Raw genomic sequence first — 19,056 nt, 5'->3', positions numbered from 1 at the left:
TGATGCAATTTATTATCTTTTGTTCCAACTTCAAATTATGTCCCCAAAGAAGAACTTTGTCAACATCGGAATTATCATTTCACTTGTTCCTTCTAGAGAACTGTAAAAGAAATTCATTTCATTATTCTAGTGGCAAAGTGTTCAGATTGAAACTTCCGTGCGTTCGTGTATCGATACAGTATAACCATGGAAAATACAGCGATACTATGGTATATCCACTTTTTCCCCGACTCTATAGGCAAGTTGCTGCTAAAAATATGTTGTTGTTGTTGTTTATTCACTGTTATTTTTAATGCTATGAATCCTATCTTATCCTATCCTATTTTAACAATCTAAGCGCACTTTGCTAGTTTAATGGCGGAAAAAACGTTCTGTGCGCCAGGTGCACGGTTCAAAAGGGTTGTACTTAGTACATTAATTAATCATAGGTGTGTTTCTGGCCTACCAGGTAATAAACCAGTCAAAGTGTCATCTACCATTTCGTTTTAAAGCCATGGGCGTTTGTACTTTGGCGCATTGCTATTATGATGGTGGATTTGCTTTTTTGTTTACTTTCCACTGCCTCAAGTTAGCAATATGCCAAGAATGCACCTAAACACACCTCCCTGTAAGACCGGCACACCCAAGGCAGCACAGATGAGTACAGGGGCATTGACAACTGCGTTGATCTTAAACTAGCAAAGACACTCATGTTGTGCTTGGCCCTGTGCCGTGAAAGTCCCCTATGAAAATGTAACATAGCGATGTGATATCAATAAAAATAGTGATTAGTGTTGTTGTGCTGTAAGTGTGTTTTATAGAGGACTGTCAATATTTAGCAAAAAGCTATCTTTTTTGACCTAACAGTGAGAACGATGAAAAAGCCCTGAGCATCAGAACCTGAAAAATTCCCTTTTTATCTGCATATGTCCTCATAAACCAGCACAGACCGTTTTAAAATAACACCTAACAGGATTTACATGTGTAGTTTCTTTTCGCTCCCTGTGCAGTGCTTATAAGTTTGCAGATACTGTGCACAGAGTTGCTGGATTTTTCTCTTTTCTTAAATTGAGCATTAGCAGGGGCTTTAACTTCCAGTTGTGTCAACCGATCCTGATGATTGCTTCTTACACTGCAAGATTCATGGCGAGCATTGCCAGCCTTCCCTCCTGTAGTGTGTCTATTACTCATTTGAGTGTAAGAGCAAACAAACTGCTGTAACAGCTCTCTGGACAGGAGTTTGCCTGGTCCAGTTATATGATGCTGCTCTTCTCTCCCTGTGCTGCCTCCCAAACGAGCCTGCGGCACTTTGTAACCACCACTTTATGTCCCAAAAGACGCCGGACCAATAGTTTGCTGAAATCCGATGTGACCATAACACATAAATCATCTTTTAAACACTGAGAAGAGCAGGTGCGGGCATAAACAGTGTTGACGCTGCTTTCTCAGTGATGTAAATAATTTATCAAATCTACACACAGACACACACACACGCACGCACACAAACTGTTTATTCCATCCCAGTCAGTGTGTAATCCTTAGACGCCATTTTAGTGGAGGGCCTGTCAAGAGACACACACACACACACACACACAGTGTTTAGAGGCGGCCTGTCTGTCGCCGTAATGAATCCCACTGTGATCAACTGGCAGTTGTGGTCATCACTCTTGACAACACACCACACAAACACACACAACACACACACACACACACACACAACACACACACACACACACACACACAACACACACACACACACCAACACACACAACACCAACACAGATGCATGCATGTGCATACTCCAAACACACACAGAGGTCCTGGGCTGTTGCCATTCATCATGCGACCCATGGAGTTGCTGTGGGAGTCTGGGGATGCGATGGAGATGGAAGGACTGAGGAGGAGGAGGAGGTGTGTTGTGGGGAGGTGTGTGGCGGTGAGGGGTGATAAGGGTTGTGGAGAACGGGGGGGGGGGGGGGGGTGTCTGTGAGTCTGGGTGAGAGAGAGAGGGATGTGAGCAAACAGACAGAGGGAGGGAGAGGTGTCTGTACAGGCCAAGGCTACTGTGTTATAGAAGAGGAAGAAACCTCAATGCTCTGTCCCTGGGGACTGACTTACAGGCAGGGTGAGAAGGTAGAAGGGCACCTATGGGAACACAAAAACACCCCCCCATCTCCCCTCCACTCTCCTGCAGAAGTATCAAAGCTGGCCACCAACACCACCACATAGGTTTTAATCAGGCTTTATTTTGGCAATACCAATTTATCCCCTTTATATCTCCTGACCATTATATTGACGAGTGATTCCTTTTTTCCGTCCGTCCGCCAGCTGATAGACGTTAGCTTCACCGGGAGCACTAAGTGCATATCTAAATAGTTGATGAGCACTAAGCTGCTGGGGGAAAGTGTCGCCGGCGGCACCTCATTGAACGCCGCCTCTGAGACACCCAGTGGGACTGCTTTAAACAACCTGGCGTCCCGCTGCACAACAACCTGGAAAAGGAGATGGTTCCGAGCCTAGCAGGTTCTTCACCTCCCCAATCCTTTAAGATAATTATCACAAGACACAGTTGTGTTTTTATTCCGTTCAAACAATAAAGGCAAAGCGCAGATGAATGGGGTGTGTGCAGAGAGATACTGAGAAGAGATTCAAAGGACAATTCCCCCACTGCTTCTCCTACACTGTTATATACCATCAGTGTGTTACAGTATATTGTGATTTTTTCATTTACATATTCCTTAAACTTGGGTTGGCTGCTTTTGTTTTGATCATATTTGCTGAAACTGTCACTATATACAGTATGTTGACAGTAGTACATGAGATATCAGCCAAAAAACTTACTAACTTAGACCGTAACTATTGTTTTTTTCAACCTGGACCCAACTTTCCTATGTTTTTAATGTTTGAAAAAGGTGCCTTACTCTTTAACAGAAAGGTCAACCTACTTAGAAATGCTTTCCATAATGTGGTCAGACACTTAGAATATTAATCTGAGGGTGGCATCACAAGTACTTTTATGAAGGTAAATACAAGCCGGACAATTGTACAGGACATTTTAGTTTGTTTTGCCTCTGCCATCTGTGGACCTTTTGTACCGTATGTGTTTTTGTATGCACTATGTTGTGTTTTTTAAAACTTTTTGTTTTCCCAAGAAAAATGTTCCATCGGTACATTAAAATCTATCTTATCTTAATAGGCGCGTTTGTTGCTAATCTGTATAATTGCCTATTTTCTTTTGTTTTGTTGTTTTTTAATTGCCAACTGTAGAGAATATACTACATCTAATTTCTCATATTGTAATGTACAGGTTTTGGCTCAAATGTTTTGAGCATGGCGGAAAAGCACAAACTTTCAACAGTCCAAAAGCCAACAATATTGTTTGTAATTTGCCAAGTTGATTTCAGACCTTCCTCCACAGTGTGGCGGAGGAGGGTCTGGCTAGTCCACACAGCATTACAGTTAGGGAGAAAAACGTGCTCGGGTTTTTTGGCATTTCTTTAAACAAATCCCAACAGTCTTGGGCGGCGCTGAGCTCTGCACAGTGCCTCAGCAAAATAGCCTCTGGAAGGAACTTGTTTTAGTGGAACATGTGTACGTTCAAGTTATTTTAGTGGTACAACAGAAAGCTCAGATTGGACAAATAGTCTAGCTAGCTGTCTGGATTTAACCTGCAGAGATCTGGGGAGCAGTTAATCAGAGTACTCATGAAGCCACCGGAGTTTAGAACGCCAAAGAAAAACAAAGAAAGAAGAAGGTGACAGACATCTGGCCAAATTTCCAGCAGTACCAGAACTATCCCCTAAAGGAAATGTCATCAATAAAGACAAATTTTCATGCAATGCTGAAATAAATGGAAACCACCTGGAACTGCTTTGCTAAAATAACAAGAAACAAGTAAAGAAGTTGTCTTTTTAACAGTATTCATTTTCCTTTCCCTTTCCTCATCTTTAAGTGGATTTCTTTTCTGGCATCTGTTTGCCATCAAGCAGCTTTGCTGGTTCAGTGCTGATAGTTATATGAAGCATCCTCTGTCACTATAGTGACGCTCCAAGTCTACACTTTTCAGCTGCTGTTGCTGTGTGTGTGTGTGTGTGTGTGTGAGTGTGTCCAACTGCATGTGTGTCTAGTGTGTGTTGCAGTGTGAGCTCCATTCTCCTCCAGAGAGCTGGGAGTTGATGCCCACACTGTGGCAGCGCAGAGATGGAGGAGCTGGCTTGTCCAGAATTGATGCCTCTTGAAGGCGTTTTGTTGTTGCTCACCCCTGCACCCTAGGGACCATTAAGCTGAAAATAATTGGCTCTGAATCTCCTCCCTTCATCGATCCTTTAGAGTCGGTGAACTCTGCGAGACACAAGCACCAGCGTATTCAGAGAGAGAGCGAGAGCGAGAGCGAGAGCGAGAGAGAGAGAAATACACACCCAAACTCACACACATTTACACACAAACAGAAAGCTGGAGAGGGAAGTGAATGTGTGCAAGGGAAGGGAGAGAGAAAGGCAGGCACACGAGGGTTTAAACACCAACAGTCAGCAGCTCAATATAAGGAAGCAAAAGGCCTTAGAATAGCAGTCCCTGGTTCTCAGCGGAGGTTAAATCAAGTGAATTTCTTCATCTCTGAAGATGTGTTTTTGTTGTCGTTTTTTTGAGAGCTGGAACAGTGGCCTGAACACTTCTGGATCCCCATTTATCTCCAGTGACAGTCACACTGGCCCCCATGTCCTCTTTCACCGGTAAAGCACAGGCCGGCCGGCAGCCAACAGAGGGAGCCCATGCTATTCCACAGACATGAAGCCATGATGAGGAAAGGCCCACCTGAAAATGTTATCCTCTACACAGTCTTAGGCAATCTCCTAGGCTAATCAAGACATCCTTTTTTTTAATCAGCTATAGAGGCTGCGGGCATTCACCGAATATGTTACTAAAATCATTGATGTCTCTGCCAGGTTTTAAATAATGGCCAACACATCCTCCTACTTAAACAATGAAATAGGGGGATTTTCAATGACTCCCACAACAACATACATTGGCAAAAAAGACATTTGGATTGACTGCCGCCCCAAGTTGCAATACCGACTGCTGAGAGCAGCTGATTGGACAAACGTCTATGTCTGGTGTGACTGTCATGGTGGCTTGTTGAGATTACGACGTCATATTTTTTCTGAAATAGTTAACCAAAATGTGTTTCTGAAAACATTTTAAATCGAGAAATACACAATGCAGTTGCTGAATCTGTCTTCATTTCAGATCGACAAAGGTCAGTTTAAAAGATTTTCGTCAGATTTGAGAGACTCTTCTCACGCTGAACATGCTCCTCGTTTCCGGGTCAGCATTCCACCAATAAGATTGGTCATTTGATCCTGACTGCTGGCAGTGCCCAACTTCTGATTTCCACGTCAGGTCGGCCTAAATTATGGCCACCGGCCTCTCCAACTTACAATGCCACAGGACACACCAAACAAACTTGAGTCACCAACCTTGCCAGACTGTCCAACGGCTGATTATGTATACCGGTCGGTGTGTCAGGGCCTTAATGCCACTGAAAGTTGCAGTAAGTGGCGCTGGAACAAGCTTAAAACATGATGATGATAATTGGTTAACAAACAGTTCTCTACTTACACATTCAGCAAATGTTGGGGTAATATTATCATTCATTTGGAGTCCACTCGTTGAATGTTAATCTGGTATTCACTCTTCTTTCAGCTCTGGTTTGGTCTCCACCAACTCCTGATAAAAAACGTGTCTCCTCCTCATGTTTACCAGGTGGTTGCTTACATTCTCAGTCTGCTGTTTGTTGCTGGGCAGGTAGGGTACATTGGGTTCATCAGCAACTTTTTGTTGAAAACTGCAGCTGCCTGCTGTAAAATTGGGTTAAAATGTAGAATTCAAGATACAATCAACTTTGTTGATGGATGTGTGCAGGCCACAGATATTTTTCTGCCAATATGAAGGACACCTTACACATTACACATAGTAATTTAACCAATTGTTCATGCAACAAATACTGACTAATTCAGCTTTAAAGCTATAGTGCATACTTTCTGTCTCTCCCTTGAGTAATCCTAAGTAATGACAACAAAACCGTTGGTGCGTTAACATGATACAAGCCTTCCGTGATCACGCACCAACCCCCACCCCTCCTCCACACAGTTGCTTGTAGCCAAGGAGGACACAAAGGAGTCAAATTACATGAAGGACTCTTCAGAAGAGGTAATTATCTTCACTCAAATTTCTGCACACAAAAGTTGCCAGGCGACATAATCATCTGAACATAGTCATACTGGCAAATTCAATTTGGCAATGAATGTAACAGACTTTCATTAATATCAAAAAGTTAACAAAACATTTACTCAATACTTATTTTATTTTTGTGGAAGAAATCGTCTTCCACAAAGAGCAAACAACATTTCCCTGGTCATGTTAAAATATCATTATCAGGAATGAAAGTGCATTAATTTGAACAAGAACCATGTGTAATTATCACATAATCAAAGGATAAAAACAACCCCGCCTTATGTACAGCTCCTTCTTCATTTGTTGGATTAGCAGCCATAGTGTGCATTCATCTTCAATTACCTCCTTCAATCTTCATATAGTCAGGTCCGGATTTAATTAAATCTATATCCATCTGTCTTCATCATTTGTGTGGTTGCAGGAGGAATCCACGTTTCCATCATCAATACAGGCGGGTGAAGGCCGCTCTCGGTGAAGAATTGATGGCCACTGAGGACACAACAGGGGGTGTTCATCTTCAGTATCACTCACTCCCTCTCTGGCCTTTACAATGCAGAGTAGTTCATCACCATGAATGTGGAATATATTTACATACCCTGTCCATCCATAACGTGACACCAAGGTAATTAGTTCTCTTCATATTCATACTTCAGAGATGACATGAATAATAATCCTGTGTCCCCAACATTGGAAATAGGTCAGGGATAATTGAATTTGTTTATCGTATTTTCTCCCATTAGGAGTAATCAGATAAGTAGTGGGGTACGGCCCTGTGACAGAGTCCTCCAACACTGATGAACCATCACATTAATTGAAGTTAATGGGCAGAGCGGAGAGCGATGGGATGAGAGAGAGCGAAGGAGGGAGGCTGCATGGATGAGTGCATTGAATGAGTAGCAAAGGGAGGGCTGAGTTCATCCCCCCTTGTTCTTCCAGGCCAGGAAGAGAGGGCAGCGTATGCACAGGAGCAAGCTGGATAATAAAACACAAAAACGCCCACATGAAATATTTACTGAGATTAACTCTTCACAAGCTCCCGCAAAGTATCGAGACTGTCCAGAGTCCTGTGGGAATAGTGCATTGAGTCTGAGCTCCAAACAAGATTTCTGTTGGTTTCACCAAGTTAAATTGAAGACTTTTTAAGACATTTTAAGACTATTATGAATGAAATGTAAGATCTTTATCATTAACATCAACTAAGCACTAAATTCAGTTTTTTCAAGCCAAGTATCGCTAAACTTACACTTCCCAGTAGAAGAATAAAATCTGTTTTATGTCTGTGGTACAATACGAAAAACTTGCACCAAAATACAAAAGAAAGACCTACTACTAACACCACAGAATTTGAGAAAAATTACAAAATGAGGTAGCGTTGCATGGACATAGACCTGTTTAAAATTATCTCACAACTAGAACACAATACCCCAGCAAATTTAAGACTTTTCAAGGCCTTACATTTTGATTATGAAATTTTAGACTTTTTAAGACCCTGTAGAAACCATGTCTAAAGGTGAGCTTAAAAAACTGTAACAATCTTGTGTCGATTGTCCACATGACAACATCTTTATTCCAAGAATTATCCCAGGTTGTTCATGTAACTGCCATGACAACATTAACATCTGTTCATGTTCTGCAACATTTCTGAAGAAAATGTACATGCCACGTACACTACTTTCTTTCGATCTATTGTGGGAGTTTGTAAAGAGTTTAAAGCACAGTGTACATTTTCTCACTCAGAATGATGCTCTGAAATGATTGACAGTAAATGTAGCGCAGCATGTAGCACATAGAGAGTAGTTTAACAGCCAAGTGACTTTCAATTTAATATAAAAGATATTATCTTGTGATTATTACATTTACATAATGGATTTATCGCGTTAATTTTGACAGCCCTAATGTAAATTTCTTGATGTGCGGGTTCTGTGATTTGGGCCTCGGGCCGCTTCATAGTTTGGGGTATGAGAAAGCTTTGCAGCCGTAACATTATGGATGGCTAGCAGAAACCAACCTCCTTGAGCAGACTAGGATAAAGAAATTGGTCTTTTGAATGGCAAGTTAAGTTTCACACTCCTTCAATTTCTCATAACAACAGTTATCTCGAGACACTTTACAGATAGAGTAGGTCTAGACCACACTCCAGAATTTACAAGGACCCAACAGTTCTAGTAGTTTCCTCCAGAGCAAGCAACAGTGCAACAGTGGCGAGGAAAAACTTCCTTTTAGGAAGAAACCTCGGACAGACCCAGCACTCCTTCCAGATGGTTCTCTCGACAATAGTAAAGTAAAGTTATTTTAATGCAGTGTCAATGTGAATTGAGCTACCACTGGAGTAGTCTCATGTTGCCAGACCTTCCTCTACAGCGCTGCATGGAGGGTCTGGCATGTCCACAGAGCATACCAGGGTGGGACCAATGTGATGGGACATGCTCTTTAAACCAATCACAATCATCCTGGGAAATAGAAGGAACTTGTTTTGATGGAACATGCACATGCACGTATACATACGTATACATATTCTCTATGTGTATTCAAGATAGATAGATCATTTTGAAAAGCTAAAAAAGGAGTCTCCAAGTTAGACTTTGGCAAAAGGCATGATTGCAGCAAGATTCTTGGAAGAAGTGTATGCCGAGCGTTACAGGCCCTGCACATTGAGTGGACGTCAAACAAGCTGATTGGTTGACAAACTAAGATACTATTACTCTAAGAGTTGGGCAATATGGCAAAAAAATGTAGTCACAAAAATTGCAATCATATTTTGGATATAACCTGATATGTGACCAGATGTTTAACATCTGATATCAATGTAATGTTAATTTTTTTTTTTTTAAAGTGACTTTTTCTGTTGAGATTGCTATAACCTTAAAATTCCCTTGTAGTAGACAGAGAACCTGTCTTGCAATCAGAGAATCTTGCATGTATAAATCCTCATTAGCCCTTTAGTGTAAAATGCTTACGTCTTGGTTCATTCATTATTAATTAAATCCATGTTCAGTTATGTTTGGCCACAATTTCTTTTGCCATTCAAAAACCAACGGGATTTGTAATGTGTCTATTAATAAGGTAAAATGCTGGTTCTGTGATGTCATCCATCAGTGTCAAGATCATTGACAAGCAGTGTAATTTACCAACAGAATTTCTTATTTTAGAAGATTGTTTCTATAATGATGGTTAACATGTCTGCCTTGTAGTACATTAAACAACCACAAGATCAAGAAAGACTTTAACATTGTAATTGTACAGTATGGAACTTTGGGCCAGATGTAACAATGTGTACTTAAAAAAACTGCATATGTCATATACCACACAAACTGGTATTTGTAAAAGAATGTCACCTTGCACATCTTGAGACAAGTTGACCATTTCCACTCATTGTCTAAACTGCAGTATATTTTCAATCAAGGCACATTTCTAAACATTAATTTTAATAATGCACGAGTAATACAATTTATCATTCTTTTTATTTTACATTCAACCCGAGTTTTCCCATTGTTAATACTCTTTTCATTATACTCTCATTTGTGAAGCACTGTCCGTTCAGTATGAGTTCTATAAATGAGTCATTGATCACTTTTAAGGCGTTTAATAATGATGACTGTGTTATGGCTGCCATGATGGTTTGCAAGTACATGTGATGAATTATTAATAGCCACAGCTGACAGCTCTAACAGTTTTACGTAATGACAGCTGTTCTGGTGCTGTTGGAGAATCTTACTGATGCAACACAGTCAGTAAAAGTAGTGATATGCAAATGTATGATTAAGGGGGTTTTAATATCTATTTATAAATACCTGTGGTAGTGGAAATGTGAATCGTGGCATCTGGCCCTGGTGTCCAGGTTGTCAAGATTTTGACATTTTGACACCTACAAACTAAGATCATTCACTGTCAAAAGGTTTTGTTGGTACATTTCAACAATTATAATAAACAGAGAACTTGTCGTTGGTTGGCTTAATTAGAGATTTTTTTCCTAATTTATCCACCGGGGTCAGAGTTCTTTGACCGTGTGAACACAGAACATTAGAAATTTGATCTTTTCTTTTGGCCATGCGTCTCTACCTCTTTTACCCTGTAAACCAGGGGTCATCAACTACATTTGTCAGAGGGCCAGAATTTTACCAGACAGTCTCCTTGGGGGCCGGACCCTTAAATAAAAATTAAATAAAAAATGAAATTTTGGTATAACATTATGATTGATGTTTATTGTTAATACTTTTTCCATTTCATTACAAAACTGAAGGCCTTTATGAGTCAGGTTCCTATCACCTATACCACAGACAACCACCAGGGGTGATAGATATTTTGCCTCAACTCAATTAAGTCAATTTTACTTACAGAGCACTTGAAAAACAAACACAGAGGAAGTGACAGGAAAGGGTCTCTTAACAGAGGTAAAATGGCACTCTCAAAGGCTATGAAACGCAAAGTTGATATTGAAAACAGGTCCTTCAATGATGACTGGACTGAAAAGTACGCATTTATCATGCCAACCTTCCGGAATGCCTCACCAGTATGCCTAATTTGCAACGAAACTGTTGCTGTTGCAAAAGAATACAATCTGCGCCGTCACCACCACACTAAGCATTCAAATTTTAAGATTTCATATCCTGAGCATTCAGAGGCGCGTCAGAGAAAAATCGCCGCACTGAAATCTGCCTACTCCCACGCAAGTGGCGTTATTACTCGAACTTTAACTGATCAAGAGAGAGTAGTTTGATTTTGGGGTGTAGCCTAAATAGAGTCATGAATGGGGGTGATTACTGAGAAGAGACTCAGTTGCTGCTGCTTTTAGTTGCTTTCATAGTGTAGAATAGGCCTACATATTTTCTCTTTGATCCTCACAATTTTGGAATCCAGTCGCGGGCCGGATCGATCGGCTTGGCGGGCCGCATTCGGCCCGCGGGCCGCCAGTTGATGATCACTGCTGTAAACTGTTTGTTTGTGTACTGTAACCATAGCAACCCACAGAATAGAAATGCTGCTTCCATGACCTGTATCAAATTTGGAATATTGTCATATTTTGAATAATAGGGAAATCTAAGTGTGCATGTAAACATACTCTTTAAAAGACCCAGGAAAGAGGAAAAAGCTCAACTCAAACTTAGTTGGCAAAAATTCAGATTTAACTGACACATGTACTGCAGAATCTCCAAAGCAATGACCATTTAGATCCAAAGATGGAATCACCTGGATAAAAAAACAAAACAATGAAATAAGCCCCAATGTGTCTGATGAGGCTTGGGAGCTGTTAAAATTTCCGGCTGCTCGACTATTACCTGCCAAAGCCAGGCAGAGGATCGCCGCCGCCGTAACAAGGCTTGACGGGGATCTCAGGAAGCAGCAACGCACACAACAATCAATAGGCCAGCCTCGAAGGAAGAGCATATGGGGAGCCAGACTTCACAACCAATCTCCTCTGAATGCATTAGAGTGCCTTGCTTCCACCCTCACTCTAACATGGCTTCATCTAAGGGAGAGAAGCGCCAAAGAGGAAGAGCGTGGTGACAAGTCGTATGAAGATTCGTAAGCCACTGACAGAAAGAGTTCTTTGTGGGGCTGATCTGTGGAGAGAGCTGGAGCTACACTCTTCTACTCACAGCAGGCTCTGCAATGCTTCCTGGTGGCTCTGTCACTTCCCCTCAGGCTTTGTCTTTGTGTGTTTCTGTGTATGTGCTTATGTTTCTATTCTTGTGAGAACCAGTTTTAGATTTTCGGATGGAGAACATTTTGGCTGGTCCTCAATTTTTCAACAATTTAAGGGCTAGATTAAGAGCAAGACCAAGGTTCGGCAATAAACATAATGTGTTAGTAGAGTGTACAAGTGGCACAATAATCACAATATATCTAGAATAGGTTCCAAGCCTTTTTGGTCTGAGGAACCCCCAAAGGCCTTTCAGATGAAATTACGTACCCCTTCATCAATTCCCAATGTTTGTCCAAAGGTATAACACTATTCATTATATAACAGCGGATATTTTTAGGAAATAATTGGATAGTTATTAATTGTTAATTGATAACAATTGAATTGTCAATATTAAGGTTGGTTTGGTCAGCTATTACACTACTATAAGCCTTGTACTATAAGCCTACTGCTACTTGGAGTGACGTTACTTTTAGCTAACTATTTCAACCCTTAGCTAACTATTTTAGCTGTTTTAACGATTTAACTCCATCACTGTTAGCTCATCATTCTGACTGTTTAGCCATTACTTTTAGCTATTTATTTCTACCATGTATGTATATACTGTATACTGTGCTTGCTTGCTAATTTGTTTTCACACTTTTACCCATACACATTTTTTTTGAATGAGTTGAGCTACTCTTTAATCTTTCCAAGTACCCCCTTGGAACTGCAGAAGTGCCCTCTGTGCAACAAGTACCCCTGGCTGACTCACATCAATGCTCTAAACAATATGAAACAATAGTTCTTGTCCAAATTTAGTTCAAACAAGTAAGGTTTTAAACTTACTCTTTAAACTCAGCAAATCATCCAGATCAAAAGGAGGCTGTAATATTCACTTCATTGCCTTATTCTCTCAGTGTGACTGTGTACAGACGCTTCAACCCAACAGCGTTTTTTGAATGACAAGAATCAGCAAATTGATTTGCATACCACATGGAAAATAATGGAAACCAATGGATGGTACGTAAAAGTGCATACATTTTGAAACTGTACAGCATGCGCTTATAAATGGTCATAAATGCGTTCAAAAAAGTATATGATTTGTAGTTAAGGAGACAAAAGTCCTAAAGGAAACACACTAAACGTGTATGTGTATGTAACAACATGTTTGCATGTGATGTACAGCATGTAATCATCTGTGCTGTTGTGTAGTATAGTGTATGTACAGCGACCTCTCTGTAGCAGAGTGGTGAGGAGTTCAGTAGGTTGCTGTCAGTGACATGGGGGGCCAGCAGGGTCCCCAGCAGTGTTGTCTCACCCCACGTCACCTCAGGGTGACCTCTCCTAAGTAATTACCCCTGTCACTCTGTCACCCCACTCTGTCCCCACCCAAACAACATCATTGCTGTGACGATGGATAGGTTGATGCTACTAATCACTGGCTGCCCTCTGGACAACATGCCTCCCCAGTTCTCCTTCATATCACCTCCCTGCTTATACAAGCCTCTGTGTTCTGCATCCTCACAGCAGCTCCACTAGTTTATATTTGCATAATTTTCACCCGCTAATTGTAGCGGAGGACGACTGTGTGTTGGACGGTCATGGCTGTTGGAGGGGATTTTAATGGGGCAGACACCAGATAATGCCAGTGCCCTCCAAGCCCCGGTTTGTGCCCGAGCCTCATTAGGGTGATCAGGGAGTGCCAGTCAGCGAGGGCTGCAGTTAGGGTGAGAGGGCACAACACACCACACTTATTTATAAATGTCCCAGGATAAGTGTCATGGAATTATTTTATCATGGTCTGCTGGCCTACCAAAACTTTTCTCTCTTTTTTACTAAAAGAGTAAGGATGTTGATAATTTGTTGCACATTGATGGGATTAACTGAAAATGGACATTCAGTGATGCACTGCATGTTTTGTCTGCTCTTTAACAAAGGGTTATTTTCATGCAATTATGTACATTTGACTCTCATTGACTTTCACTTGTATAAAGTGAGGTGTTATAGTAAGTTAAGTATAGGGTTAATATATAGTGCACAGGAAAGGAAATTAATATCCAGTATTCTTAAGATTATAATTCAGGTCTTAGTCCAAAGGCCGGTGTGAGTTTTACTGCATATTGACATACATATCCCTTTATTTGGCTTTCATTTTTTATTTGATAGAAACCCTGGACAATAGCTGACCTGACTAATTAGGAATGTTTTAAATTTTGCATTATTTACAGCAATAGTAGGTCCAAATATTAGCCCCGCTGTTGTCATCAATTATCAATTTCAATAACCTTCTTACTCACCTAAGCTGCTGAGGGTTTGTGGTAGCTTCGGGCTCCAGCTTCAGTGCTGAACTGCAGATGACCCGAGCATGCAGGAAAAATCATGGATTGCTGAGATTCTTTAGAAAAAGAAAAATATCTCAAGAACTATCGGATGGATTGCTACGACATTTGGTAAATGCATCTATGGTGCACACAGGAGGGAACCTACTGACTTTGGTCAGCTACATTTCCTCTAGCCCATCCAACCGATCAAAGTTTTCCCTTTTCTGTGTAATAGCTCAAAATTTACTGGATGGACACTTTGTACAACCAGTCATGCATCAAGATAAGAAATCCTGAAGGCTTTGTTGATCCCCTGGCATGATGTTGACATTTGACATGACACACAATGTTTTATCTTCCTCACATGATGATTGTGATAACTTTGTTAATGTATATTGTCTGAAAATATACATTAACATGAATCCAACATATTAAGATTTGTTTTCAATCTACACAGCATTTATGATATACTGGCCTACAGCTAAGGTAGCCATAAGTTAGTCATCCACAGACACTGTTAAGCTTATGAATTTACAGTGCCAGATTTTAACATTAAAAGTCCCATGACAGCTCTTTGGATGCTTTTATATAGACCTTAGTGGTCCCCTAATACTGTATCTGAAGTCTCTTTCCCATAATTCAGCCTTGGTGCAGAATTCCAGCCACTAGAGCCAGTCCCACAATGAGCTTTCCTTAGTATGTGCCATTTCTGAGTCTGTAGCTTTTGAGGTGGAGACTGGGGATGTGGCCTTGACCAACTGCCACTTTGCTCGGTTGAAAGCAATGATGGCTCTTTCTCATGGGTGGGCTAAATTCTCTGGGCGAGGAAAGTAGGGAAAGGGGAGGTAATCTTGTCCCTTATGACCTCATGAGGGGCAAGATTCCAGATCGGCCCATCTGCGCTTTCATTTTCTCAAAGGCAGAGCAGGATACCCAGGGCTCGGTTTACCAAGCCAGGCTGGGGGAACATATATTAATGTTAAAGAAACCTAATACAGTGACATTTTCATGCCATGGGACATTTAAAACATGATGCATAAATATATGAATATTCCAACAATTTTGATTTTAACATGAAAAAACAAACCTGGCATTTGCAACACACCAGCCCTATTTTTGTCAGTACCCTAGCTTCGAAATTAGTAACTCTGCCTTCCAAATTAATCTTTCCATGCACCTAGAGTACAATCTAGAAATATTTGTGGCTGCATGCAAAAAATAACTTCATGCATGCATAAAATTATCCAAAGACATATCATAAGTAGTGGCCCATAGGGGGGTGGCCCAAATTCCAGATTGCCAGTTACTGTATGCAACTGAATTTGATACCATGTAAGTTGTAAGGTGTTCCTGCTCCTTCTCTTTTTTCAGCTAAGGGATCCAAAAAATCAGGTTGGGTGGTCGAAGACAGTCAGGAAGAAATACAGGTTGTGAGGTCGCTGGAAAGGTCAGCGAAAACTTGTCTATATCCATGACTTTCATATAGTCAGACCTTCCTCCACGCCGCAGGTAAGTTAGCAGCTCCTTGCTTAGATATCAGGAGAACTACATTGTTATCCTGGCAGTCATGGACCCGTCCACAGTATATGGCGAGCCAGTCTATGTCTGACTGGCTGTTGTAGCTAATGAATCTGTATGTCTAACTCCTGTGCTGGACTAAACAGTCTACAGTTAACAAATCCATTTGGCTGATGCAACTGTGTGACTGTAATCCATCTGCTATCTTAAGACCCTGACACACAAACCTGACGGCTGACCGTTGGGAGAAAAGGCAGTCGGACTGACTGCCTCCCCAAGTTGGCCAAAAAAAGTGCCTGGGAACACACCAAGGCGATGCCGCCGGCAGCTGATTGGACAAAAGCGTCACGTGGGTCTTGTTTCTCCGGAAATTCAAAGCCAGACTGGTGTTCAGATCAAGATGTCATATTTTACTAAAATAGTTTACCGAAACATGTTTCTGAAAACATTTTAAGCGAGAAATAGGCCATACAGTTGCTGACTCTGTCTTCATTTCAGATTGACAAAGGTCAATTAAAAAGATTTGTCCGATTTTGAGAGACCGACTGTCCGACGGCCAGTTATCGGGTTGGTGTGTCAGGGCCTTTACACTGCTCAGTAAGAAACAAAACACCTGTATGCTCCAGCATACAACAGTAAAACCTTGATCATCAGGAGTGCATTAATTTGTGGAAAAGCTGAAAACATTTCATTTGGAGTAGCCAAAGTTATTGGACCAATTATCCCTTTTTGAGATCTATCCCTTGGTACAGACAGTCGTAAGAAAGCTATTGCGTGGAAAGGCCCTCAAACACGCAAAACACATGCACACAGATATACTGGTTCACAGACCTCATAAAAAATACAAAGTGTACAAAATCTTTGTATCAATGTTTGAAGTGTATCCAGGTATCGGTTGCAGCGGCAGCAGATGTAGGGAGGCCTCTTGAAATATTTAGCTTGAAACTCGACATTTGGTTAAATGTTTTGCAACTGGCATCAGACTGTTGTCAAATAACCAATGAACCCTCCATGCCACGCTTTGTGCACATCAACGTTGTTTTCTTTTGATTAACGTATCATTTTCTTCAAAGCGTCTTCCGCAAATTAACAGGCGTATTGGAGACTGACACGTTTACAGCTCCACGCAAAAGTGTGAATCAGCTAAATCGCTCAGTTATTATTCCCTCAGGACTGTTGATTCAAACTAGGGATGTACCGATTATACATTTTGTTGCTACGATTATTAGGCATTCATTAAATCCACTACTGATATACAGCATTCCATGGACAGTCTAGATTTAAATGTGTTATTTACTGATGCATTTTCAAACAGACTTGGCAGTTTTGAATGTTTTTAAAATGATTATATGATCAATCACCAACCTTTTTATTTAAATTCAATAGATGACTGTATTTCTTATTAATATTAATTCATGAAAAGATTAAAAACTAGAGGTGAATCAGTCCCACCACAAACAAAGACCAGGTTGGCAACAGCAGTGCTGTCCTTAAGAAGTTGGGCTTTTTTGGGAGCCTTATGCAAAACACGTTTTTTACATGGTCGGCTGTGGCTCAGGTGGTAGAACGGTGGGAAGGTCCAACACATTCTCACTCCAATCATGTAAAATACGGACGCTTGTTGGTGCCTTTGTTGTTGTTTTTGATGCTAAAAGTCTCCTTTAGCGTCTTATCTAAACGCGCCTGGCCGACTATTATTGTCCCTTTTGCACTTGATTTAAACGCTCTTGGTCGGGACTGTTGGCGTCATTTTTGACACTATTATGTAAAGGACAAGGTTGTGGGTGGGCTTACATTTCCATGACATGAGGGAACGGGACGGTTGGGTTTAGGAAAAGGTTGTGGGTGGGCTTACGCTTCTGTGACACGCGGGAATAATGGGATGGTTAAAGAAGAAAGCAACTAGGAAAGGTGCCATGCAGGAGACGAACAATGTTCTCAACAGTCCAGTTCATGTGTAGAGCACCTCGTGATATTTTGAGCAAAGTCTCACTGTTTTCAGTGTTTGTAGTGTTTAAAAATAGTGATTTTTCATGATCATAGAAGTGCCCAGAGCACTCCCATTTAAAAGGCCATTTGACCCAAATCAAAAATACAGTGAATCTTAAAAGTGGTGCTTCTGTCCTAAATATGCTTTTAAATGAAAGTCTGACTCGGGTACGTTCACAAAAAGACCATGGTTTTATTTTGGCGAGAGGTGTGCTTTAAAATGAAGTGGGGAGTGTTGAAATGCATGCTAACCTTTGTGTGGCTGGCAAAAGAACAGTTGGGGTGAGGCTTGGAAACACATTGTTAAGTATAATCTTGCAATGTGATAAACAAAGTGGATAACATTCATTAGGTTATATAATTTACTTAAGTTCTATATAACTATTTGATTATTCCAATTATTAAATGTATTATTGAAGCTATGAAAGGGTGGCTATACTCATAATGTACGTTGACCCTCAGTTACACCCTAGTATTTGACATAGAAGGAAATGAAAGTACACACATTCACATGTACACACACCAAACTGATTTATTAAAAGGGGGTGATGGAGGCGTGGTGGGGGTAAAATCGATGGTTGTTCCCCCAACCTCAGTCAGCGGAGAGTTAAAACGCTGTTAAACTCCAGCCGAGTGGACGCCCTCCCTAACCAACCAGCCTCACTCTCATTGATTTTTTATTTAGCTTCCAGCAGTGATATGTCTTCCAATGCACACAGAACACACCAAGCCTGCACAGCCTGTCAGCACATAAATCAGGCCCCATTGAGCCCGGCTTGCCCAGTGTGCTGAGAGCAGCCTGTTAGCAGAATTAAACTCTTACTTAGTCCCACTTCCAGAGAGGTGAGTGTAGAGGTGCGTCCAGAGCCGCAAAATGCTCTGACAGCAAATCCAACACTCCGCGCGGCCAGGATGGCACTACGCCTTGAAATTAGTTTGCATTTGCAACATTTAGTCTAACTTTGCCAGACCATCCTCCAAAGTGCACAGAATTACAGTCTGAATACTCCACATAGCATTCACGGATGCGAGGAAAACCTGCTCCGGTTTTGGCATTTATTTAAACCAATCAGAATTGTCATGGGCGGTGCTAAACTCCACACAGAGCCGCCGCATAATAGTTGTGCAAAAAAAGACCCAGATTGGACAGATAGTCTAGCTAGCTGTCTCAATTGACCGTGCAGAGATCTGAGGAGCAAGTCACCATAGTCCTCAAAAATCCTCAAAATTTGGGATTTCCTGCAGCACCGGAGTAATCCCGGAAGTGAAACGTCAATGATATAGAATAGCAACATGATCTTTGTTATATCTGACATTTTGCTAATGTTGAAGAAAGAAAAGACAACAAATACAAAACAAAAAGAGTGTTGAGTTCCATAGTAACACTAAACTATG

General features: G+C 41.1%; 1 long non-coding RNA gene across 1 annotated transcript; it reads right to left on the bottom strand.

The window, feature by feature from the left end:
• Positions 1-5,218: 5,218 nt before the first annotated feature.
• On the bottom strand, positions 5,219-16,881 carry LOC116690041 (uncharacterized). Its single transcript, XR_004332151.1, has 3 exons — positions 16,871-16,881; positions 6,483-6,487; positions 5,219-5,357 (listed from the first exon to the last, which is right to left on the bottom strand). It is a non-coding gene; the product is annotated as an uncharacterized LOC116690041 (long non-coding RNA).
• Between the last annotated feature and the right edge of the window lie 2,175 nt (positions 16,882-19,056).

Source organism: Etheostoma spectabile, chromosome 5, assembly GCF_008692095.1.
Source record: "Etheostoma spectabile isolate EspeVRDwgs_2016 chromosome 5, UIUC_Espe_1.0, whole genome shotgun sequence".
In the NCBI taxonomy this organism is placed as follows: Eukaryota; Metazoa; Chordata; class Actinopteri; order Perciformes; family Percidae; genus Etheostoma; species Etheostoma spectabile.
Note: the sequence above shows the minus strand (reverse complement) of the source record. Positions and strands in the feature narration are given on the sequence as shown.